Source organism: Heterodontus francisci, chromosome 1 (genome assembly GCF_036365525.1).
Source record: "Heterodontus francisci isolate sHetFra1 chromosome 1, sHetFra1.hap1, whole genome shotgun sequence".
NCBI lineage: Eukaryota > Metazoa > Chordata > Chondrichthyes > Heterodontiformes > Heterodontidae > Heterodontus > Heterodontus francisci.
This window is the reverse complement of record NC_090371.1, coordinates 285,695,364-285,720,571: the sequence shown is the minus strand read 5'-3', so window position 1 is coordinate 285,720,571 and position 25,208 is coordinate 285,695,364. Positions and strand designations below refer to the sequence as shown.

The window sequence follows — 25,208 nt, the reverse complement described above, 5'->3', positions numbered from 1 at the left end:
TTGGAGTATTGTGTACAGTTCTGGACACTCCATTGTAGGAAAGATAGAAAAACAATGAATATTTTTATTGTAATGAGTATAATTTTCAATTTTAAAAGATGAATAGAAAGTGCAATATAAATTAAGTAGAGTGTTGCCAAGGACGATGGATTACAGATATGAAGAGAGACTTGAGAAGTGGGAGCTTTTTATCCACTGGAGCTGAAAAGGTCATGGGATGAAATGTTTGAGAGTTTCAAGATTTTGAAGGGTTGTAACAGATAAGCAGAAACTTTGGCTGGGGTTTTATGCTTTTTATGATGGGGAGGCAGTGGCGTAGTGGTAATGTCACTGAACTAATAATCCAAAGGCCAAGACCAGTGCTCTGGGGACGTGGGTTTGAATCCCACCATGGCAGATGGTGAAATTTGAATTCAATTTGGGATTAGAAAGATAGTCTAATGGTGACCATGAACTATCTGGTTCACTAATATCCTTTAGGGAAGGAAATCTGCTGACCTGGTCTGGCCGACATGTAACTCTAGACCCACAGCAATGTGGTTGACTCTTAAAATGCCCTCTGAAATGAAGCCACTCAGTTCAAGGCAATTAGGGATGGGCAATAAATGCTTGCCTAGCCAGCGATGCCCACATCCCACAAACGAATAAAAATGCTGGCGACAGGGGTCTCGATGCCCTGAACTACCTGTGGCCTGGTTCCAGTGCCGCTCCTGCGCCTCGGGTTGGTGCTCCACTGGCAGCAGCCACGACCGCTGCAGTGGCGCAGCTCAGTGAAAGAGCTGCTGGCCTCCGATTGGCTGACAGCTCTCCGAGGGCAGGACTTCTGTTGCCAGGATCCTTGATCCCATCAAAGGACCGCCGCTGTTCATTTAAGCGCCTAATTGGCACTAGGTTTCGTGGGCGTCCCACAGAAGAGGCGAATTGTGGTGGCGGGATGTGGCCCTTAATTGCCCAGTTAAGGGTCTCAATTGCCGGCAGGGCGGACTTAATTTTGGCAAAGGCGGGAAGGTGGCAGGGTCCCCTCCCCCCGCCCACTATCCCATCCTATTTTATGCTCTCCCCACCTCCAAACCAGCCATGGGTAGAGAATAAAATTCAGCCCATTGTTTCCAGTGGCCAGTGAGATTGCCATGAGGGCACAGATACACAAAGAATTAAGACATCTTAATTGTCTTCACACTGAGGCTGATCAGAATTCTTACACAGCCATGGTTGAAGCAAGCTCATAAATCCTTTTAAAAGCAAATTGGATTGCTGCTTGAAAGAGGAACGTTAAAAGGTACAGTGCAATTAGACTTGATGGCTGATGGGAGAAAACCGCACATCCCTCCTGGCCAGTGCTATGTCCTGGCCACTAGCAACCCCCAACTACTTTGCTCCCAACCCAATCGTCACCACCCCACCTTCCCAATTCCTTTTTGAAGACTCCCTGAGGACCACTTCTGGTGTTGTAGGGCCCATTGTTTGAGTATGCATCTCTGATGAGCTTCCTGGGGACACTCACTAGGTGTCCATGGCTTTCTTATTCAATGATAATGAGTCCCGAGGCCCAATATCATTTATATGAGTTAATTTCCCACCCCCGCTGTGTATTTATTTTTGGGCATGCTTGAATTTCTGGGTCTTAGTGACATTAAGATTTCTCAGATGCATAAATGGTACAATTACTTTTAAACCAAAAATGTGTTTTAATGAGGCTGTACAGTTTATTCAATAATTATTTTAAACAAAAATCTCTACTATGGAATTGTTGGAATATGTCCATGCAATATTAGATCCACAGTAAGATAATCACCCAGTAGCTTTGTAGGCTGTTTCCTCCCTGCCCCACTTTTGTAGTTGGAGGCAAAAGATGTGCAGGGGAAAAATACATTTTGCATTAGATCCCATCAGCTACTGAGTGATTTTCTCTCAAATGCTAAAATAGAGAAAGGATTTAAATAAAGCTGAGGGTGTACAGTGAGCAGGGCATGAAGCACTCAGTTCTATATTCACCATCGCTTTTAATGTGCTACCACTTCTGACATTACATGAGCTGCCTCCACTTACAGTGGAAAAAGTTCTGATGTCCAGTTTACTCTTGCCAATTAATTGAGTTTCTGATTTGATTAGGCAGCCACTTAGGCACTTGCAGGCTGAGGATGTATCACATTTTTTCCCCATAGAGTAGCTGATCAGATCTCATCCTCCTATTTTTGTGCAGCAGACATTAAAAAACTGTATTACAGTATATCTTCAAAATGAACAAAAATGCAGCTGCTGTCAATCTATTATGTGCATACATCCGGACATAAATTTATGACTGAATGTTGGTGTGCTTGCTGTTTTAAGGTGTTTGTGTTTGTTATTTCCTTTTTATCAATCATGTTAACACCTGCCCGTTTTGTTTGATGTTTTTTAGTTTCTTATCAGACAATTAAAGTTGCTGCAAATAGCATTTATGCTTACTTGGGAGTATGCTCAGGCCTAGGCACCATTCTAACACTTTTTGAGCTGCCATTTACTTAATAGGTCTACAGGCTATTAACCAGATCTCAAGACTATTTCCCTTGATCCTATTCTGAACTGAATTGAGCCTCCTAGATGGTGATGCTGGACTATTTAGATTGCTTGCCCTTATTGAGTCGAGGAAGTGGAAAGACTGATATTGTAATTGTAAGTTAGAAGAAATTTGACAGGCTATTAGCGCAAAAACTCCTGGTCTTGATAATTTTCCCACAGGCATAAAAAACAAAACTCTACTTATTTGCCCTAATTACAACTTGATGTCAATTATCATATGACACAGTGTATAGCAGATATATCTCAGATTCTAGAGAATGACAAAATCCCCTCTTCACATACCTTCTACAGACTTGCAGCTTTAAATTGTGATTCAAACATTTTTTTTATTCGTTTGTGGGATGTGGGTGTCGCTGGCTAGGCCAGCATTTAATTGCCCTTGAACTGAGTGGCTTGCTAGGCCATTTCAGAGGACAGTTAAGAGTCAACCACATTGCTGTGGGTCTGGAGTCACATGTAGGCAGATGGATTTTTACAACAATTGATCATGGTTTCATGGTCACCTTTACACTAGCTTTTAATTCCAATTTCGCCATCTCCTGTGGCTGGATTCAAACTCATGTCCCCAAAGCATTAGCCTGGGCTCTGTATTACTAGTCCAGTGACATTACCACTATGCCACCGCCTCCCCTGTTGTAGCGAATATAGTGATCATTACTGATTCACAAAGCATGTTTGATCAGGGTTAGTGTGTATATAATCTTCACTATCTGCTTAATGTTGATGGAGGATAAAGAGGTGAGTTGACAGTGGTACTTCCCAAATTGCTTTAAATGCTTTCCATTGAATGCAATAAAACTTTCATCAAGCAATATGAGAATGAGATTATTGACAATTTCATAACAAATATTGTGAAGTCATTGAAATAATTAAATATTTACTGGGCTCTTAAACCAAATGAAATATACTCCAAAATGAGAAGGCAATGAGAGAAGCCAGAATGATGCAAGTCAAAACATTTTGGACAAAAACTAATCAGTAGATAGCTGAAAATTGCTTGAGAATTTTATGCAACATTTTTAGAGAAGGCAGCTAATTCAGTAGACAAGTCAGTAGACAAGGACATTACAATGTAATTTCCTTGTATTTTCTGAATTGGAGAAATAAAAACTAATGGTGAATTCATTACTCTTGCCTGTAAAAAGTACTATCTTTCATTGAAAAGGAACCAACACTCAAGTATGCAATATATGGAAAAGTATTTTAAACTTTTTAATGTGTTTCCAGTAGAATAGTGCAAAATACAAATTCAGGAATATACTGAATTAATACATAGAATTAGCTAAGGAACTTTTGCAGGAAGACTCAGAAAACTATTTAGGAGGTTAAGATCTATTCTAATTTAAGTCACATTCTTGGTTGACTTACATACCGGTATTCCATTCAATAGAACCATAGGACAGATTCAAAAAAGATATGAGAAGCTGCCAAGTTCTCTCCAACTTCTTCAAAATGTCTAGAACTGATGAATCCTAATGATACAGGCATTCTGGTGTGCTGTTATGGACAATTTTGATTGGATCCTCAGGTAAATTGTTGATTGTCACAAGTTTTGTCTTTTGGAATTTTGTCCTGCCATCGAGTCAGTCACGGAGTTTCTTCATCAGTATAACCACAATATCAGATTTATTCTTGTAACTACATTGAAGCTTGCCTTTGGCTTATGCCTGCAATAGACCTCAAAATCTAAAGAGCCCTGTCTGGAGCCTTTTCCAGTGTCTGGTAGCAAAAGAGAAGCCAACACCATAGTAACTTTTTTTTTAAGTTATTCTTCACACTCAGATGCCCCTCAACACCCCCCCCCCCCCCCCCCCCCTCCCTCCAATCCTCAAGATTTTTAAGTGGCCCAGAAGAACTGGTTGATTAAAGGTAATTTAGAATGTGTAGCAGAGAGGGCACAACTGGTGTGAGAGATAGGTACTTGGACCTGATTATAGCATATGTACAGATAGTGGTCCTGTATTTAGTTTATCCAGAATACAAAAAACCTAGAAGACAAGAGCCTAGATTTTCCTTTGTGATAAATTAACACTGTTGGAAATGAAAGGGCAGGAGTACCGTCTGTCAAATTGTATTAGTGTTGACACCACTCAAGCTTCTGGGGGCAACTTGATTAGAATATTCTGGGCAATTTCCCCACATTGTTAACATCGTTAGAAGCTCACTCATTAAGGAGTGAGACATAGTGCATTGCTGCTGGGTTCAAGCATCTGTAGCAGTTTAAAGGCCAGGTCTTCTTCTTTGGCCTCCTTGTCTCGAGAGACAATGGGTAAGCACCTAGAGGTGGTCAGTGGTTTGTGGAGCAGTGCCTGGAGTGGCTATAAAGGCCAATTCTAGAGTGACAGACTGTTCCATAGGCACTGCAGATAAAATTGGTTGTCAGGGCTGTTACACAGTTGGCTCTCTCCTTGCGCTTGTCTTTTTTCCTGCCAACTGCTAAGTGTCTTCGACTCGCCACTCTTTAGCCCCGCCTTTATGGCTGTCCATCAGCTCTGGTGATCACTGGCAACTGACTCCCATGACTTGTAGTCAATGTCACAGGACTTCATGTCGCGTTTGCAGACATCTTTAAAGCAGAGACTGGTGGGTCTGATACCAGTGATGAGCTCGCTGTACAAAGTGTCCTTGGGGATCCTGCCATCTTCCATGCGGCTCACATGGCCAAGCTATCTCCAGCTCCGCTGGCTCAGTAGGGTGTATATGCTGGGGATGTTGGCTGCCTCGAGGACTTCTGTGTTGGAGATACGGTCCTGCCACCTGATGCCAAGGATTCTCCGGAGGCAGCGAAGATGGAATGAATTGAGACGTCCCTCTTGGCTGACATATGTTGTCCAGGCCTCGCTGCCATAGAGCAAGGTACTGAGGACACAGGCTTGATACACTCGGACTTTTGTGTTCCGTGTCAGTGCGCCATTTTCTCACACCCTCTTGGCTAGTCTGGACATAGCAGCGGATGCCTTTCCCATGCGCTTGTTGATTTCTGCATCAAGAGACAGATTACTGGTGATAGTTGAGCCTAGGTAGGTGAACTCTTGAACCACTTCCAGAGCGTGGTCGCTGATATTGATGGATGGAGCATTTCTGACGTCCTGTCCCATGATGTTTGTTTTCTTGAGGTTGATGGTTGGGCTAAATGTGTTGCGGGCAGCCGCAATCCTGTCGATGAGTCTCTGCAGACACTCTTCTGTGTGAGATGTTAATGCAGCATCATCAGCAAAGAGGAGTTCCCTGATGAGGACTTTCCGTACTTTGGACTTCGCTCTTAGATGGGCAAGGTTGAACAACCTGCCCCCTGATCTTGTGTGGAGGAAAATTCCTTCTTCTGAAGACTTGAACGCATGTGAGAGCAGCAGTGAGAAGATCCCAAACAGTGTAGGTGCTAGAACACAGTCCTGTTTCACGCCACTCAGGATAGGAAAAGGGTCTGATGAGGCACCGCTATGCTGAATTGTGCTTTTCATATTGTCATGGAATGAGGTGTGATACTTGATGAGGTGAGGTACTGTTAACCAATATTGTGGTTGTCAGCAAGAGTTAAATTACACAATGTCATGCTTCTGCTGAAGGGCAAAGAGGTGCTCAGAGGTAGTAGTTGAAGTGCTGCTGGCTAAGGAAAGGCAGAATAAGGTGACCCTGTTTGGGACTGAATGTTGAATATCTCAAAAGGAAGTGCTCAAGCCCAATGGAAGGGGATGCTAGGACATTCAGAGTCAACTCAATAACCATATGCACAACAACTTGATGTAAGAAGTTTAATGATTTTACCAGGTAAGGTAAGAGGAGCCAGCTACATTTTCCAAAACTGCACTGCAAAAAGTACAACAGTGGTGTAATGGTTATGGTATTGAACTGGCAAGAGGTGGCAAAAATTACCATTCAAGCTGCTGGGTTGTTGTGAAAACCTGACTGCTTCACTTTTAATTACTGCCACCTTCTTGGGGAGCTAGGAATGGATACTTGTTATAGCTTTGCAGCATCAGTGACATCCCAAGATCAAATTTAAAACAAAAATATCCCCCATACTATTAAACTGCTTCAGTTTACCATTAATGCTCAGGAAGTAGTGTGGGTCTTTTATACCCCCAGCCATTGTCTGCAAGTGTTCCTTCACTCGCAGTCTTGTATGTGTGCAACCCCCTGAAACCCTTATGTATGTGTTTCTTGGTTCATGCACCTGTCAGCGCCCCCATTATGATCTCCCTACTGCTGTGGGTTAGAGCGAGTGTCACCTACAAGTTTTCCGTGACATTTTGTTTTCATATCTTCTCCAGTTACACCCCGCATTTGTGTACTAGATCATGGAGCACACATGTGAACTCTGTTCCTCAACAACCCAATCTAACCATTTTATTCTCCTTTCCTAGATGTGGCACATCAAGAAGGAGCAGAAGAGGGACCACAGCTACCAAAACCTATGTTTCTAGCTTGCCAGCACTTTATCGCATGCATGGTAATCACCCTCTCCCTGCCAAGCCATTCACCTGAGGGGCAATAGACGGAGAGCCAAAGGAAGGGTTTGTAGAATGATGCACAGTGGATGAGTGAACAGGAGGAGCTGGAGCTGGGGTGGAAGATGAGAAAGACTTTGCGGAATGAGGGGTCAGGACATGTTAATTTGGTTTTGGGTGTTTGGTAGGGTTCTGATGGGTAACTGGGTGACTGCTAACGCCGATGTGCGTCAGGAAGGTCCTGCTGCAAATCAGGCAGGATACCACAGATGACTGAGTTTTGGATGAGCTGCTGGCTCAGAATTTCCTCTCCTTGCGTTTTCTCCCTGCCTCTGATATGCACTTGTTTTTGAAGGAGGCCACACCATATTTTATTTGGTTGCACCAGATGCAGCAGTCCTGGGCGAGCTTCTCCCAGGATTCGGGGTCGATATTAAAACTCCTAAGTAAAGCCTTCATAGTGTCCTTGTAGTGCTTCCTTTGACCGCCATGAGAGTGCACCACAGACTCGAGCTCTGCATAGAACATTCGTTTGGTAAGCGAGTGTCAGGCATTCTGGCTACATGACCAGCCTTACTCAGTTGTGACTGTCTCAATGTAGTGTAGATGCTTAAAATGCCAACTTGGGTGAGCACCTCAGTGTCTGGTATTTTGTACTGCCCATTTGATCTTCAGAAGCCTCCAAAGGCAGCTCAAATGAAAGTGGTTGAGCTTCTTGGCATGGTGTTGGTACAAAATCCAAGTCTCTCATGTGTAGAGCAGTGTGGGCAGGACGATTGCTCTATAAACTTTTAGTTTGGTAGGCAAGATTACTCGTCTTCGTTCCCAAACAGATGTTTGAAGTCTTCCGAAGGCTACACTTGCTTTGTCAATTCTTGCATGTGTCTCGTCGTCATTCTGGACAGCTTGAGAGAGTGTACTGCTTAGATAAGTGAACTTATCCGCTGCTGACAGGTTCTGGTCATGGACTGAAACCTTGGGCTCGAGATGGGGCTTTCCTTGAGCAGGCTGGTACATTACCTCAGTTTTCTTTGTGCTGATTGTATGGTCGAAGTTGTCACGTGCAATGGAGAACAAGTCCATGCTACATTGCATGTTCAGCTCTGAACCAGCAACTAGTGCACAGTCATCATCAAACGGGAAATTGCAAATATGTCCTTGGTGACCTTGGATTTTGCCCCGAGTCTTCTCAGATTGAGTAGCTTCGCGTCCATACAATATCTGATTTCGATGGCCAGGATCACCATCAGGGAAGGCATCGAAGAGCATGGCTGAGAAAACATGCTGAAGAGGGTTGGTGCAAGCACACAGCCCTGCTTAACTCCATTAGTGACTGGGAATGGGTCAGAAGACTCATCAACATCCAGCACACACACAAGCAAGCCAACATAGAACTGTTGAACCATTGCGATAAATTTCTCAGGGCAGCTGAATTTCTCCATTACCTTCCAAAGGCCCTCACAACTGACTATCAAAGGCCTTGGTCAAGTCAACAAACGTGGTGTAGAGGTCCTTGTTCTGTTCTTGGCGTTTCTCCTGGAGCTGTCTAACTGCATATCAGTGGTTCCTCAACCTGCTGTGAAACCACATTGACTCTCTGGTAACAGATCCTGGTTGAGATATTATAAGTGATTCAGAAGGATTCTGGTGAAGATTTTGCTGGCGATGGTGAGATTCCTCTGATTGTCGCAAGATTGGTGAGTTTCTGTCTGCTTGTACAGGTGGACGATGGGGGCATCTTTGTATTCTTGCGGGTGTTTCCTTGCTCCCACTTAAACTGAAGGAGTTCAGTGAGCCTCTTAACCAGTCATTGACCTCCAGCCTTGTAGACCTCAGCTGGGAGCATCAGCTCCTGGAGTTTTGCTACTATACAGGAGTTTGATGGCTTTTGTCATTTCTAACAGTATGGGAGGATTAACAAGAGAACAGTTGATGGCATCCTCTGGCAGCCTGTGATTGCTTCTTCATTGATGAATGAAGGCCGAATAACGATGTGGTTAAAGTGCTCTGCCTATCTTTCTAGAATTTGGGCTTTTTCTGTGAGCAGTGTCGACCCATTGGCAACAAAGATTGGTGATGAGCCAATAGACTGGGGCCTGTGGGCAGATTTCAGAACATCATAGAATTTCTTCCAGTTTTTTAGCTCCGTGGAGAGCTGGCATGGAGTCGATGTGCCAGATGGCCTCTTTTCTGTGCCATAAATGACACTGTGACTCTTTGTGGTCAGCATATGACTGTCGTTCATCTGCTTTCTGATTCAGCTAAGTGTCTTGCATCTCTCTGAGCTTGTACTAGACAGTCCTACGGATGTTTTGGTAGGCATCATAGTTGGATGGTGATGACTTGTCATTGAGGCAAACCCTGCAGAGGCGATGTTTCTCCTCCAGTAGTATCTGGCTCGCCTCATTATTTTTATTAAACCAATCTTGATGCTTATGAGGTGTAGTGCCAAGGACTTCTGGAGCAGTGGAGTACCCTGTACCCCTGAAGGTCACCCAGTCATCCTCGATGCAGTGAGTGTCCATTTTCAGCGTGCACAGGCGACTGTCAAGTTTCTCTGAGATATTCCTTCACAACTGCCTGTCTGAGCCTTGAGACACGTCTTTACCTTCATGTTTTGTGGATGTCTAGGGAAATGGATCTTGATGTTATGCAAGTACATGTTATCCCACTGCTTGAAGTACCTTGGGACACACATCTCATGGATCCTGCTTTTAAAAGGTACGTGGCGCAGTGGTTAGCACCGCAGCCTCACAGCTCCAGCGACCCAGTTTCGGTTCTGGATACTGCTTGTGCAGAGTTTGCAAGTTCTCCCTGTGGCCGCGTGGGTTTCCGCTGGGTGCTCCAGTTTCCTCCCACAGCCAAAGACTTGCAGATTGATAGGTAAATTGGCCATTGTAAATTGCCCCTGGTGTAGGTAGGTGGTAGGAGAATTGAGGGAAGGTGGGGATGTGGTAGGGGACATGGGATTAATGTAGAATTAGTATAAATGGGTGGTTGATGGTCGGCACAGACTCAGTGGGTCGAAGGGCCTGTTTCAGTGCTGTATCTCTCTATGACTCTAACTCAAATATATGTGCAAACACTGGGTCTCCAAGAATGTGCAGCGGATCACGTCAATTGGAGGAGTCCACTACCTATATCTATGGAAACGCGGTGGATGCATTTGCAGCACCACCGAGTGCCCTGGAGTGTGTGACAACTCCAGGCCAATGTGCAGTGGTGAATCCAACAACAGAGGTCCTAAGGAAAGTCTTGGCTTCTGCCATGGATGTTCAGAAATCTACCATAGAAACCTTGGGTGCTAGATTGAAGGCTTTCACACAGTTCAGGCTGAATGCAGACAGGAGGGTGTACATGATCTGCTTGGTACCATTAGGTCTTCTGCTGATCAGTGGCCCAGCAGAGCCAAGGCCTGGTATGTTGGAATGGCAGAAATGTGACCACGTGCTGCCTCTCTGACAGCAAGTGCATGATTTCCTACCTCTGCTTACACACGTGGCAACAGATAGGCATCGACAATCTGCCTATGCAGGAGTGTGATAGGTGCAGTCTGCAGCTGAGTGTTTCGAGCATATTTTGTTTTTATCTTGGACTTAGCGGTCATGACACAATAGCCATCTTAGTTCCAAGAGACTCCTTTCACAGCGCAGCAGCCAACCTCTCTCTCCCTACTGCTCATGTAATACTTAGGAATAACACTAATTAGATTTGAGGTCAAATGTTGCACATCTGCACTAAATTGAATCATGTTGGAAAAAAATTAGGTGCACACACTAAGCATTTTAATCAAAATTCTGATTATACTAAAACTGCTGTGCGTGCAGATATTGACACGTTTGAATGGCTGTAGTGAAGTGGCATGATTTGGAACAATGAATTGAAATGCACAGAGAAGTAACTGGATAATGGAATATTTCTTATGGGAAGGGAGAAGATTTAGATAGGACTGTTCATGAAGTAGCCAGATGTTAGAATCTAGCAAAGGTCTTCCTGTACTAGATTGGCATAAATATGTCTTGTAGCTACCAATAAAAGATTCTCTGCATCCTTTTGGACTTCTGCTGTTTTACTTCTGGCCGATCTCTCTGTTGTCTTTAAACGCCTTCCTTCTTGGGATTTTCCATGATGAGACTGCTTTGTGAGACAAAATTGTGCATCAGACAGCACAGCACCACAGTATTCGACTCCAGCTAGACTATATTACAAAGCACTTCCAGGCAGATTTAGTACATGTTGTGCCCCTTCAAAATTCTAGTAGTATGTATTGGTGATTCTGATGGAAAAGTCATTCTCAGCTGGTACCTTCAATAATGGCAATAGATGATAGCTGTAATCTCCCAGGAACCACCCAGACCAAATCATGTACTTAAAATGAATGCATGGTAGTCAGTAATAAATGAATTGAAGTTGCAAGAACTGGGAACCCCACAGCAGAAGGCACAAAGGTGCATCGTAAAGCAGTTGTTAGCAGCAAATAAAGCGTTAGCCAAATCACCCAAGAAATAAGTCTTCTATGCATCCTTTTCAGTTGTTGGACTTTTGTAACTCTGTTGCTTTTACCTTGCTATCTAGCATGCTGAGTATCCACTTTTTATAAATGTGATGTATGTTCAGCATTGTGATAATTACTGAAAATATGACGTATAGCATGTTTCATGACTTGAGGACCACAGCCAATACAGTTCTTTCGCAGTCTAGTCACTGTTCTGGTATGAGGAGCCTGTAGCTCAGATCTTCCAGAGCCCACTCAATAAGTTCTATTTGCTTGTCATAGTGTTACTCTGTTGCACTAACATGCAGTTCAATTGTAATTGTATACCACAGTTATTGCTTAATTTCAGTACGTAACTCTATCAAAGCTTATGAAATAATTGCTACTAGATATTCCTGTAGGCAAATAGTTGTCCCTGGAAACTTGCTGTTGATATAGTGACACATAATTGAAACCAATGTGCTTTATCAGCCTTTATACTCTGTGTTGACTCCAACCTAGTCAGCCTCACATACTGGCCTTTAAATCACAGGGTGGGGCACTGACAATGTACTATATAGTGGCATACTGCTGCATTTCATGAAGTAACTCAAAGGACAAAAGGTTTGCATCTGACCAGGCTTGGAATTGGCTACATAGTATTTACCAGGTGAGGACCATTGTTCATTCACTTACTTGAATATTAAACATGTGAAAATAGTGGGGTTTTTTAAAAGAAAGTTTGTTAGAGTAGCTTATTTATCTTATCTTTTTTTCTTTAGGGTTTGTATGTGGTGCAGTGGAATGCTAGTAGCGAGCTGTATGCTTATATATTTTGAGGATCAACTGAGAAATAAGCTTTCTATTTACCTGTGTTCAGTGTGTCGGAAGATGAGCGGTTTTATTTTGTGCTCTGTAATGCAGGATGTATTAGCAGAACCACTGCATTATGGTGACTGAAGAGAGTCAAATTGCACCTCTATTATTACATGGTACTCTAAGCTTTTTACTAGTGTCCTTGACATTTCAGTGAAAACCACAAATCAGTGGCCATGCTGATTATTATATATTTCTTTACCTATGCATGTAATTTTTATCCTACCTTTTTTTTTAAAGCCAGGGTATATCGAAAGATGATAACTTTAAGCAGAGGTGAGAGAGGTAGAGGTTAGCAGTCGCAGGGTACGGAGGGATGGGAGGTGTTTACATGGGATTCTGACACTTGGTACTGTTGGAGGTAGTTCTGTGGTATCTGGCAGTACTCTAGAGGAGGAACCTATGGTTTTATAGCCCTGGAGAAGGAGTGGAATGCGCACTTTAGTTTACTGAGCAGTTTCTTGGGTCTTGAGCACTGGAAGGAAAGGTACTCGGGTCTAGTAGCACTGTGGCACCACTGGGGAGGCTGGTAAAGTTGGGAAAGCTGAGAGGACCCTAGGATGTGTAGGAATAGGATGGGCAGGAACCTCTGGACCTGGTCATGATGGGAGGGGGCTACTGTGGTTTGATAGCATTGGAAGGGGCCAGGGATCTGATGGTATGGAGGGAAGACACTTGGTTCTGGGTGTCCTTTGGAATGGTATGATAGGGTCTGTGAGCATTGTAGCGCTCCCAAGCTCTGCCATCAGTAAGGGCTGTACCAGAGTTTTATACCACAATGGTGGTTCTCCTGAGGTCTAGGAAGATTTGGGGGGTTGGGCGGGGGGGCACCTGCTGAATGCCCCAAAATGTGAATGTACTGTGGGGTCTATATCAGGATTCTTGAAGGGATGGAAGGCACTTTCTGTCAGATTGAGTCGTGTGTACTGGGGGGAGGGTTGGGGGGTGGGGTGGTCCCAAAGTGTGGCTGCATTGAAGGGGGAATAGTGTTATTTTGCAATCTTGAACATTGGGAAGTGTCTCAAGGTCTGCAAGCATTGGTGGGGTGGTTTATACAACATAAAATCAAAAAATTATATTTCACAAAGTGATTAAATCTACCCGTTGAGTAGAATTGGCCTATATCTTTTAATACCCTTCATTAACATTTACACTTAAAGGCTTCAGCCTCCACCTGTTTTAAAAGCTTGGGCTTTGCGATTGTTTACCCCACTATAATTAGGAGAGAGCTTTTGGGAACATCTGTACATTTTGAACCTATGTAATGAGTGTATTAACATGAGTTGAAAAGGAGAAGGGTTTGTCCTTTCATCTTGTGAGAACTTGACAGTTTCTTTGCTTTTTCTAAAAGATTTTAAAAGAACCTGGAAGTTGAATTCTCATATGATGAAATATATAAATGTATTTAATTCTGCTTTTGTATTATGAACGTGTTGAAAAACATACAGCATGTGAGGAGGACAGATAGCTGTTATCATGTGAGAGATAGCAACGGGAATAACAGCTGCTTGTGTTCTTTTGTTGGTTTTAAAAAAAAACATTGTTTATAGCGAATAAAATTTCATCAGTCGATCATTGCCTTTGATTTGTGTAGTCAGTTTTAAAGTCTTTCCTGAACTATTTTTAAGGCTCAATGATTTATCGGTTTCTGCTTAAATATATGGTATAACTTATACTTTGTACATTATAAGGTCTAAAAGAATGTATAAATTAATTTATAGTGTACTTGAGTGCCAGCCTGGAGTGCATATCAGGAAATTGCATACCTTCAACCCATGATTTTCTATGCATTAATTTTAACAAGCAGAAATCTTTAAGCTTGTATGCTTGGAGGCAAGAACCGAAAGATAGGAACTAACGGGGGAAAGTGATGATTCAACAAGGGAGAACAACAATTTGTATCTCATTCTGCTAGGTTTTCCCCCCACCCCCTCCACAATCTCATTAAAAGGTGTTGGGCCTGGCTTCCCCCACCCAATACTGCCAGATCCCAGCAATCCGTAATGCTCCAAAACCCCAATTCAAGTCCGCCTGGACTGCGACAGGGGAAGACCTGATTTGGGTCAGCTGTGACATCTGTTGCAGTCAAATAGTGTGCTGGCACTAACTGTTCACATAATAATGGTAACTTGGAAAGGGTGGCAGGCAATGACTGGTGTCCATTGAGCCAGGCTGCAGTAAGGAGATGATGCCTGCAAAGGGAAGGAAAGCGATTTCAAAACTTTTATTTATATAGCACTTTGAGCTATATAGCTCCTAAATATAATTAGGGAACTGTTCCTTTAGTTAGGAAAATTGCTCAAAACACTCTGCTATTTAAGAAAGTTGAGCGAGAAAAACCAGGGAATAATAGACCAGTTAGCCTAACATCTGTTGTTGGGAAATTACTGGAGTCCATAATTAAGGATAGAGTGACAAAACACCTTGAAATTTTTCAGCTGATCAGAGTGTGCCAGCAAGGGTTTGTAAAAGGGTACGTCATGCCTGATGAAGCTGATTGAATTTTTTTTCAAGGGGTGACTAAAGCAGTGGACAGTGGAGTGTCTGTGTTTGTTATTTATGTGGACTTGCATAAAGGCATTTGTTAAAGTGTCTCATAAGAGACTGTTAGCTAGAGTTGAGGCTCATAAAATTGAAGGCAAATTATTGACCAGGTTAGGAATTTGGCTGAACAGTAGGAGACAGAGTGAGGATAATGGGCAGGTACTCCAATTGGCAGAATGTGACTAGTGGTGTCCTGCAAGGATCTGTATAGGGCCTCAACGATTCACTATTAATGTCTTAGATGATGGTATAGAAAGCCACATATCCAAATATATTGATGACCTAAAGATAGGTGGCAGCATAAACATAAGAATATAAGAAATAGGAGCAGGAGTATGCCATTTGGCCCCTCAAGCCTGCTCTGCCCTTTAAGATCATGCCTAATTGTGGCCTTAACTCCACTTTCCTGCCTGCCCCCATTCTTTGACTTCCTTGTAGATGAAAAATCTCTAACTCATCTTTGAATATATTCAGTGACCCAGCCTCCACTGCTCTCTGGGGAAGAGAATTCCAAAGATGAATGACCCTCTGCAAAGACATTCCTCCTCATCTCTGTCTTAAGTGGGAGATGCCTTATTCTGAAACTGTGCCACCTAATAGGAGAAACATCCTCTCAGCATCTACCCTGTCAAGCCCCCTCAGAATCTTATATATTTCTATAAGATAATCTCTCATTCTTCTAAACTCCAATGATTATAGGTCCAACCTGTGCAACCTTTCCTCAGAAGATAATCTCTTCATCCCAGGAATCAGTTTAGTGAACCTTCTGTTTGCATGTATATCGACAAAGAGGTGTTGATAGATTAAGTGAATGGGCAAAACTGTGGCAAATGGATTTCAATTGTGAGGTCAACAACTTTGGATCTAAAAGGATTGAATAGAGTGCATTCTGTGGTGATGATGAAAAGCTAGAAATAGTGGAGGTCCAGGCACACAGATTATTAAAATATCATGAACAGGTACAGAAAATTAACAAAAACATGAGTGGAATGGAATGCTGGCTTTTGCATCTGGCGGACTAGAATACAAATGGCATAGAAGTCTTGCTTCAGCTATACAAAGCCCTGTTTACACTGCACCTGGAGTACTATGAGCAGTTTTAGGCACACCTCAGATACTGAAGCAGTCTGTGTAAAAACGCAGCAAGACCTGGACAATATCCAGGCTTGGGCTGATAAGTGGCAAGTAACATTGCCTGGCACTCGTGTGGCGCTAATGACCATCTCAAACAAGAGAGAATCGAACCATCTCCCCTTGACATTCAATGTATTGCTGTCGCTGAATCCCCCACTATCAACAACCTGGGGGTTAGCGTTGACCAGAAACTGAACTGGAGTAGCCATATAAATACCATGGCTACAAGAGCAGGCCAGAGGCTAGGAATCCTGTGGCGAGTAACTCACCTCCTGACTCCCCAAAGCCTGTCCATCATCTACAAGGCACAAGTCAGGAGTGTGATGGAATACTCTCCACTTGCCTGGATGGGTGCAACTCCAAAGAGACTCAACAGCAAGCATGACAAAGCAGCCTGCTTGATTGGCACCCCATTCACAAATATTCACTTCCTCCACCACCAACACAGTGGCAGCAGTGTGTACCATCTACAAGATGCAATGCTGCAGGGCTCCTTCGACAGCACCTTCCAAACCTGCAACCTCTACACTTAAAAAGGACAAGGGCAGCAGAGGCATGGGAACACCACCGCCTGCAAGTTCCCCTCCAAACCACACACCATCTTGACTTGGAAATATATTGCCATTCCTTCACTGTTGCTGGGTCAAGATCCTGGAGCTCCCTTCCTAACAGCACTGTGGGTGTACCTACACCACATGGACTACATTGGTTCAAGAAGGTGGCTCACTACCACCTTAGAGGGCAATTAGGAATGAGCGATAAATACTGTCCTAGCCAGCAAGGCCCACATCCCATGAACGAATAAAAAACAAAAAGCACCTTAGGAAGGATGCATTGACCTAGGAGAGCGTGCAGTGTAGCTTTACCAGAATGATACCTGGACTCAAAAGGTAAATTAAGAGGAGAGATTACACAAACTAGGGTTGTAGTCCCTGTAATTTAAACGGTTAAGGGTGTTAAATAGGCAGATGTCCATTCACAGAAATGAGGAATCCGATGGCAGTCTCTGATCCACAACTGTTTTATTGTCAATTCATAGTTCAGTCCAAATATCAGTTCCCACTCTTCCCTCTGGACTAACTCTGTCCAGAGGCAACTCACCACCCCCCACCCCACTGGGCAAAAACTTAGTCCTTAAATGCAAAACTATAATGAGCATCACCTGCTCTTTATTAACACTGAAATGAGTCCTGTTTCAAGGGACCAGCATTTTCAATATTGTCAGATTCCCTTTCATTAAGAAAAAAACCCATTTACAAACAAGTGTATATTTAAAAAAAAAATCAGATTCCCATACGTTACATAGCGAGATATCCTCCTCCTAGAACAGTCAACAGCTTTTCAGTAGTCATTCCTCTTCATGCGACAGTCTGATAGTTGATGACTAGTATTTATCCATCTTAGCTTAGAGATTTCTTTCCTTTCCAACATTTGCTTTAAACAGGCTGTGTCTATCCTCAGCCTTTTTTCATTTATGCTTTTTGTCAAATGTACGTTATCCCACAGGGATTGATTATCTATGTAACATTCAGTTGGTATTGTCTTTTCAGGCTCTTTTATAACATTTCTTCCAAGATCTTGGACAAATATACCATATCAACAGAATCCACGAGTGCAAGAGTTTCAGCAGCTAGTGTGCTCTTTGCCACTCTATTTTCTTAGCCTTCCATGCCAATGGGCAACTTTTCCCATTCTCTTCCACAAGAAATATCACAAACCTTCTTGCACTGGAAAATCCATCACCAAGGTTTGCATGCCAGGCATCACTTAAAAACAATTAATTTCATATTTTTGGGATCACCCAAAGCAGAGAGCTTCAGCATACACTTCTCTATTTTACATTTTTAAAAAAGTTTTGATCGCCCTCAAGATTCTTCAACCTTAGGATGTTTAATCACAAGACCTAATTCTAGCACATCAAAGCTTGCATCTTGTCCTGTCTGTGGCTAACCAATTGAGCTGTCCGACAAGACTCGTCAACTTTTCCATTTCGTCCTAGGACGCAGCTGCGTCTTTCTGTCCCAATCTGGTGCAACCAATTGTAATGAGTGACATTTTCCAAGTAAGAATGTTGATGTAAAACTACATCCGTCTCACCCTGTTTTAATTTCCAAACCCATGTATTTAAAAGCCCGAGAAGCTTGACTGCCAATTTTAAATTAGTCCATAATTCAATGAGCAACATTTTCAAACTCATTAGCACCATCCCACAAAAAAGAATTGTCCACATGCATCATAAAAAATATACCCAAAAGTTTTCCATTATAGTGCCAATAAAACATTGCAGGGTCTGCCGTCAGTAGTGAACACCCCAACTGTAACAGAACTGCCCTCACCAAAAAAATACCATACCTGGGAAGTATCAGTCAACCCATAAACACATATTAAACTTCCAGAGTTTCCCTTCTATGTCTGATGCTTCCTTCGGAGGCTGGAGAAACACTTCCCTCTGAAGCAGGTCATCCTGAAAGAAAGCTGATATCTATATCTATGGACTTGCACCTCCAAGAATAGGTTGCTAAAATGGCCAAAAAGATTCTCAAAAGTCACCTATCCCACTGTGGGAGAGTCTACCCTGATATCTTTATCTTGCAAGCACTCCTCAAAACCTCTGGCCACCAACCGAGCCTTGGCCTTCTAGGTTCCATCTGGAAGGACTTTTTCCTGTATAGATCCATCTGTGTGATAGGGCAGGTTGGCCCCTATCCACAACCTCTCGATATACCCCAAATTCTTTCCGACTCTAACTCTCTATTTTGCCCCTCATCGCCCTATCTAACCTATTAGCATCTACAAACACTTCATGATCACGGGGACTTCTGCTTCTGACCTTTTTCCAAGAAGGTTCTCCACTGTGCATGCTACACGTGCGCCTAGTCAGGTTGCGAGCTCTTACGTTGAGTGCTCTCTCTGGACTACCCCTGTCAAAATGTCTGCTAGAGGTCCTGCCCACTGTACGTGATCTTTTCCTCCTCCCAGACGCATCTCCTGAATCATTACCTGAACTCGAGCTATGTTTTCTCATTCTCCATTCTTGTACTCCTGTTTGCCAATCCATGGCCTTCACTTCTTGTCCCTCTTGGACATTTAACCAATTTTTGTATTTGCCTGTAGACTTCCCTGCCCGTCCAACTATCGTAGCCTCCTTCCAGTTATCAGACCCTGCTGGCCAGTACACCACCTGGAAACCTACTTTGGGCAACTGATCCCTGGATGAGATGGCTTCTTTTTGTTCTGCACAATCAGTACGTGCACTGGTATCTGTTTCTTGAGCTCTCATATCCTGCCCCTCTGGCTCAAAATCACACAATGCATGGGTATGCTATGTACATGGTGCCTCATGATCACCTTCTCCCATGTTCTCTTTGTTCGAAAATTCATAACACATCCCTATTACCCGTGAACAATGTGCTTTTATGGTTTGATTCCCATGTTGTATTACTTGAATTTTCCCGTCATGTCTGATAACTTTTCCCGAACCTTTCCATTCCCTATGCCGCCCTTTCTTATAATAAAGAAGATTGCTAGAACTAAAATTCTTCCCCAGACTGTCTTATGCAATGTCTTAATGCTCTCCGAATGTTTTTTTCCCCCTGATGCTTTATCTTTGATAAACACTGTCCTGCCGGCATGTAGCGCATTTAAGTGAGCGGAAAAAGTAGAGCTAAGTTGTTCCCTCCGGGACTGAAGATTGTCACAAAGTATGGAAGGCAATTTTGGATTACGGTTGTATACCAATTGGTATGGGCTATACCCCCCATTTGTAAAGAATTTTTTGCATGTACTGCCTATGCCAGAGCTGTTTGTAGCTTGCAGTTCAGTTGAAAGCAAGCACGGACTCAAATTTCGAGATTGAATTTTTTTTAGTCTGTTATACAACCTATCAAATTCCTCGACATATTCTTCCATGCACTGATTGCCTGCCTTCGTAAATTTATCACAAAAAAAAAATCGACCACACCTCGTAGGCTTCCAACAAATCATCTCTTTTGTAAATCTTGTCCGTAAATTGTATTAGAATTGGCAGTCCTTCCTCAGTATCCAAGTCAGTAATGTCCAGTTCCAAAAATACTTTATTGCTATTCTTACTTTTTCCTGGTAAAGACAAAGCCAAGGCCATACCTTGCTTTCTCTTGGTTAGGGAAGTGACCCAAGTCCACATTTCCACTTTATTCTTCCATTGTTCATATGGTTCTAATTCCAAAAAAAAAAGTGGGTAATCACAGAGAGTCTGCTGCATGACTCAGCCATTTCACCCAGAAAGCCAGCAGACGCCTTGCTTTGGTTAGAGAACGAAGTTATGCTTTCTCTTTATATTCCCACCTGAAGAGATTGAAGTTAATCCTCTGCTACCACATTAAATAGGCAGATGTCCATTCACCAAAATGAGGAATCCAATGGCAGTCTCTGATTCACAACTGTTTTATTGTTAACTCATAGTTCAGTCCAAATATCAGTTCCCACTCTTCTCTCTGGACTAACTTTCTGTCCAAAGGCAACTCCCCTGCCACTGGGCAAAAACCCAGCCCTTAAATGCAAAACTATAATGAGCATCATCCGCTCTTTATTAACACTGAAATGAGTCCTGTTTAACTAAAGGGACCAGCATTTTCAATATTGTCAAAGGGGTGATTTAATTAAGTATTAAGGGGGACAGATAGGGTAGACAGAAAGAAACTATTTCTGCTGGTTGGGCAGTCCAGCACTAAAGAGCATAGTGTAAAAATTAGGCTCAGACCTTTCAGGAGTGAAATTAGGAAATGCTTCTACACACAAAGGATGGCAGATCAATTATTTGGTTTGGAACTCTCTTCCACAAATGGTAAATGATGCTAGATCAACTGTTAGTTTTAAATCTGAGTTTGCTAGATTTTTGTTAACAACGGTATTAAGAGGTATAGGGAAAAGGTGAGTGTGTGGAGTTAGGTCGCAGATCAGCCATGTTCTCATTGAATGGCAGAACAGGCTTGAGGGGCTGAATGATCTACTCCTATATGTGTATTCCTACTTAAAATAGGCCAGTCAGTTTAACCTTGGTGGTGGGAAAGCTTTAAGAAACAATAATTTGGGACAAAATTAACAGTCAAAGAACAAAGAACAGTACAGCACAGGAACAGGCCATTCGGCCCTCCAAGCCTGTGTCGATCTTGATGCCTGCCTAAACTAAAACCTTCTGCACTTCCAGGGATTGTATCCCTCTATTCCCATCCTATTCATGTATTTGTCAAGATGCCTCTTAAACGTCGCTATCGTACCTGCTTCCACCACCTCCCCCGGCAGCAAGTTCCAGGCACTCACCACCCTCTGTGTAAAGAACTTGCCTCGCACATCCCCTCTTAACTTTGCTCCTTGCAGCTTAAACCTATGCCCCCTAGTAACTGACTCTTCCACCCTGGGGAAAAAGCTTCTGACTATCCACTCTGTCCATGTCGCTCATAACTTTGTAAACCTCTATCATGTCACCCCTCCATCTCCGTTGTTCCAGTAAAAACAATCCAAGTTTATCCAACCTCTCCTCATAGCTAATGCCCTCCAGACCAGGCAACATCCTGGTAAACCTTTTCTGTACCCTCTCCAAAGCCTCCATGTCCTTCTGGTAGTGTGGCAACCAGAATTGCACGCAATATTCTAAGTGTGGCCTAACTAAAGTTCTGTACAGCTGCAGCATGACTTGCCAATTTTTATACTCTATACCACAACCGATGAAGGCAAGCATACCGTATGCCTTCTTGACTACCTTATCCACCTGCGTTGCCACTTTCAGTGATCTGTGGACCTGTACGACCAGATCTCTCTGCCTGTCAATACTCCTAAGGGTTCTGCCATTTACTGTATACTTCCCACCTGCAATATACCTCCCAAAATGCATTGCCTCACATTTGTCCGGATTAAACTCCATCTGCCATTTCTCCACCCAAGTCTCCAACCGATCTAAATCCTGCTGTATCCTCTGACAATCCTCATCACTATCCGCAACTCCACCAACCTTTGTGTTGTCCGCAAACTTACTCATCAGACCAGCTACATTTTCCTCCAAATCATTTATATATACTACAAAGAGCAAAGGTCCCAGCACTGATCCCTGCGGAACACCACTAGTCACATCCCTCCATTCAGAAAAGCACCCTTCCACTGCTACCCTTTGTCTTCTATGACCGAGCCAGTTCTGTATCCATCTTGCCAGCTCACCTCTGATCCCATGTGACTTCACCTTTTGTACCAGACTGCCATGAGGGACCTTGTCAAAGGCTTTACTGAAGTCCATATAGATAACATCCACTGCCCTTCCTTCATCAATCATCTTTGTCACTTCCTCAAAAAACTCAATCAAATTAGTGAGACACGACCTCCCCTTCACAAAATCATGCTGCCTCTCGCTAATAAGTTTGTTTGTTTCCAAATGGGAGTAAATCCTGTCCCGAAGAATCCTCTCTAATAATTTCCCTACCACTGACGTAAGGCTCACCGGCCTATAATTTCCTGGATTATCCTTGCTACCCTTCTTAAACAAAGGAACAACATTGGCTATTCTCCAGTCCTCTGGGACCTCACCTGTAGCCAATGAGGATGCAAAGATTTCTGTCAAGGCCCAGCAATTTCTTCCCTTGCCTCCCTCAGTATTCTGGGGTAGATCCCATCAGGCCCTGGGGACTTATCTACTTTAATGCTTTGCAAGACACCCAACACCACCTCCTTTTTGATAATGAGATGACTGAGCCTATCTACACTCCCTTCCCTAGGCTCATCATCCACCAAGTCCTTCTCTTTGGTGAATACTGATGCAAAGTACTCATTTAGTACCTCGCCCATTTCCTCTGGCTCCACACATAGATTCCCTTCTCTGTCCTTGAGTGGGCCAACCCTTTCTCGAATTACCCTCTTGCTCTTTATATACATATAAAAAGCCTTGGGATTTTCCTTAATCCTGTTTGCCAATGACTTTTCATGACCTCTTTTCGCCCTCCTGACTCCTTGCTTAAGTTCCTTCCTACTGTCTTTACATTCCTCAAGGGATTCGTCTGTTCCTAGCCTTCCAGCCCTTACGAATGCTTCCTTTTTCTTTTTGATTAGGCTCACAATATCCCGCGTTATCCAAGGTTCCCGAAACTTGCCAAACTTATCCTTCTTCCTCACAGGAATGTGCTGGTCCTGGATTCGAATCAACTGATGTTTGAAAGACTCCCACATGTCAGATGTTGATTTACCCTCAAACAGCCGCCCCCCATCTAAATTCTTCAGTTCCTGCCTCCTTCTTCTTCTTTGGCCTCCTTATCTCGAGAGACAATGGGTAAGCACCTGGAGGTGGTCAGTGGTGTGGAGCAGTGCCTGGAGTGGCTATAAAGGCCAATTCTAGCAATTTATCTGGACTTATAACCCGTAACTGCTGCCTTCCATGTTGTTTCAGTCGCTGTGAGGCAACTATGGAGTGACCTCTCCATGGCGCATGCCTGGGCGAATTTATGGAGGTTGAGAGTTGCCCAGTCGTCAAAACCCCCTCTCGGCCTTTCTGGTGGGGTCCAAAGGAGTGCAGAGCACGACGTTTGGCACCGGTATGACTGCAGTTCCTGCCTAATATTGTTATAATTAGCCTTCCCCCAATTTAGCACCTTCACCCGAGGACTACTCTTATCCTTATCCACAAGTACCTTAAAACTTAGGGAATTATGGTCACTGTTCCCGAAATGCTCCCCTACTGAAACTTGGACAAATGTGGATTAATTAAGGAAAGCCAGCATGGATAAGGGAAAGTTGTGTTTACCTAACTTGCTTGAGATTTTTGATGAGAGAACAGGGTTGATGAGGGTAATGCAGTTGGTGTGGTGTACATAGACCTCCAAAAGGCATTTGATAAAGTGCTACATAATAGGCTTGCCAGCAAAGTTGTGAAGCCCATGGAATAAAAGGGACAGTAGCAGCATGGAGACGAAATTGGCTGTGTGATAGGAAACAGAGTAGTTGTTAACAGTTTTATGGACTGGGGTTCCCAGGGATCGGTGTTAGGACCCCTGCTTTTCTTGATCTATATTAATGACCGAGACTTGAGTGTACACGGCACAATTTCAAAATTTGCAGATGAGACAAAACTTATTAGTGTTGTGAACTGTGAGGAGACTAGTGATGAACTTCAGGAGGACATGGACAGGCTGATGGAATGGGTGGACAAGTGTCAGTTGAAATTTAATACAGAAAAGTGTGAAGTAATTTATCTTGGTAGAAAGAATGAGAAGAGGCAATATAAATGAAAGGGTAAAATTCTAAAAGGGGTGCAGAGGCAGAGGGACCTGGGGGTATGCACAAATCGTTGAAGATTGCTGGGAAGGTTGAGAAAGCAGTTAATAAAGCATATGGGATCCTGGGCTTCATAAATAGGGGCATAGAGTACAACAACAAGGAAGTTATGATGAACCTGTATAAAACACTGGTTCTGCCTCAACTGGACTATTAGGAAGGAGGTTAAGGCATTAGAGAGGATGCAAAAAAGATTCATGAGAATGGTTCCAGGGATGAGGAACTTCAACCTTCTGACTCAGGCGATAGTGCTACCAGCTGAGCCATGGCTGACACAGGCATAGGTGGAGAGGGGTGGGTACGGAATTCTAGAACTTTAGGGTCTTGTCAACCGAAGGCAAATAATATCAGGGATGCTCGAGGCCATGAAGAAAAATAAACACAAGCTAATTTTTAACTTCTCTTTGAGGCCATTTTAAAATGAGCTATTTTAAATATTTCTGAATGTAATTGAAAATAAAACCTTTGTGAATAAACAAAGTGTGTTCTATTCCAGAAAGCCAGGCAGTGAACGTTAGAACTGTAGCCAGTCTTTACACACTTTTAGCTTTTATTTTGTTATGGCCACATGGTGAGGGATGTGGGTGATGTTCAACTCCCACCTGACCGCAGCAAGTGTTTTTGTTATTTGGGTTTAACTCCTTGGTGTCCTTTTTTTTTATTCATTCATGGGATGTGGGCTTCACTGGCTATGCCAACATTTATTGCCCATCCCTAATTGCCCTTAAGAAGGTGATGGTGAGCTGCCTTCTTGAACCGCTGCAGTCCATGTGAGGTAGGTACACCCACAGTGCTGCAGTGCTGTTAGGAAGGGAGTTCCAGGATTTTGACCCAGCCACAGTGAAGGAACGGCGATATGGTTCCAAGTGTGACTTGGATGG

General features: G+C 43.2%; 1 protein-coding gene across 7 annotated transcripts in view; it reads left to right on the top strand.

Annotated features, from left to right (window-relative positions):
• Positions 1-25,208, top strand: part of LOC137377532 (sodium/hydrogen exchanger 9B2-like) — a 208,668-nt gene that overhangs the window by 87,453 nt on the left and 96,007 nt on the right. For 2 of the 7 annotated variants that reach the window (XM_068047274.1, XM_068047245.1), the window contains one exon: positions 6,927-7,012. The exons of 4 other annotated variants lie outside the window; for them this stretch is intronic. The gene's annotated coding sequence lies outside the window, so the exon portion shown is untranslated. Of the gene's footprint in view, positions 1-6,926; positions 7,013-12,099; positions 12,155-25,208 lie in introns of those variants that run through there. One more of the 7 variants, XM_068047279.1, reaches the window with a different exon arrangement.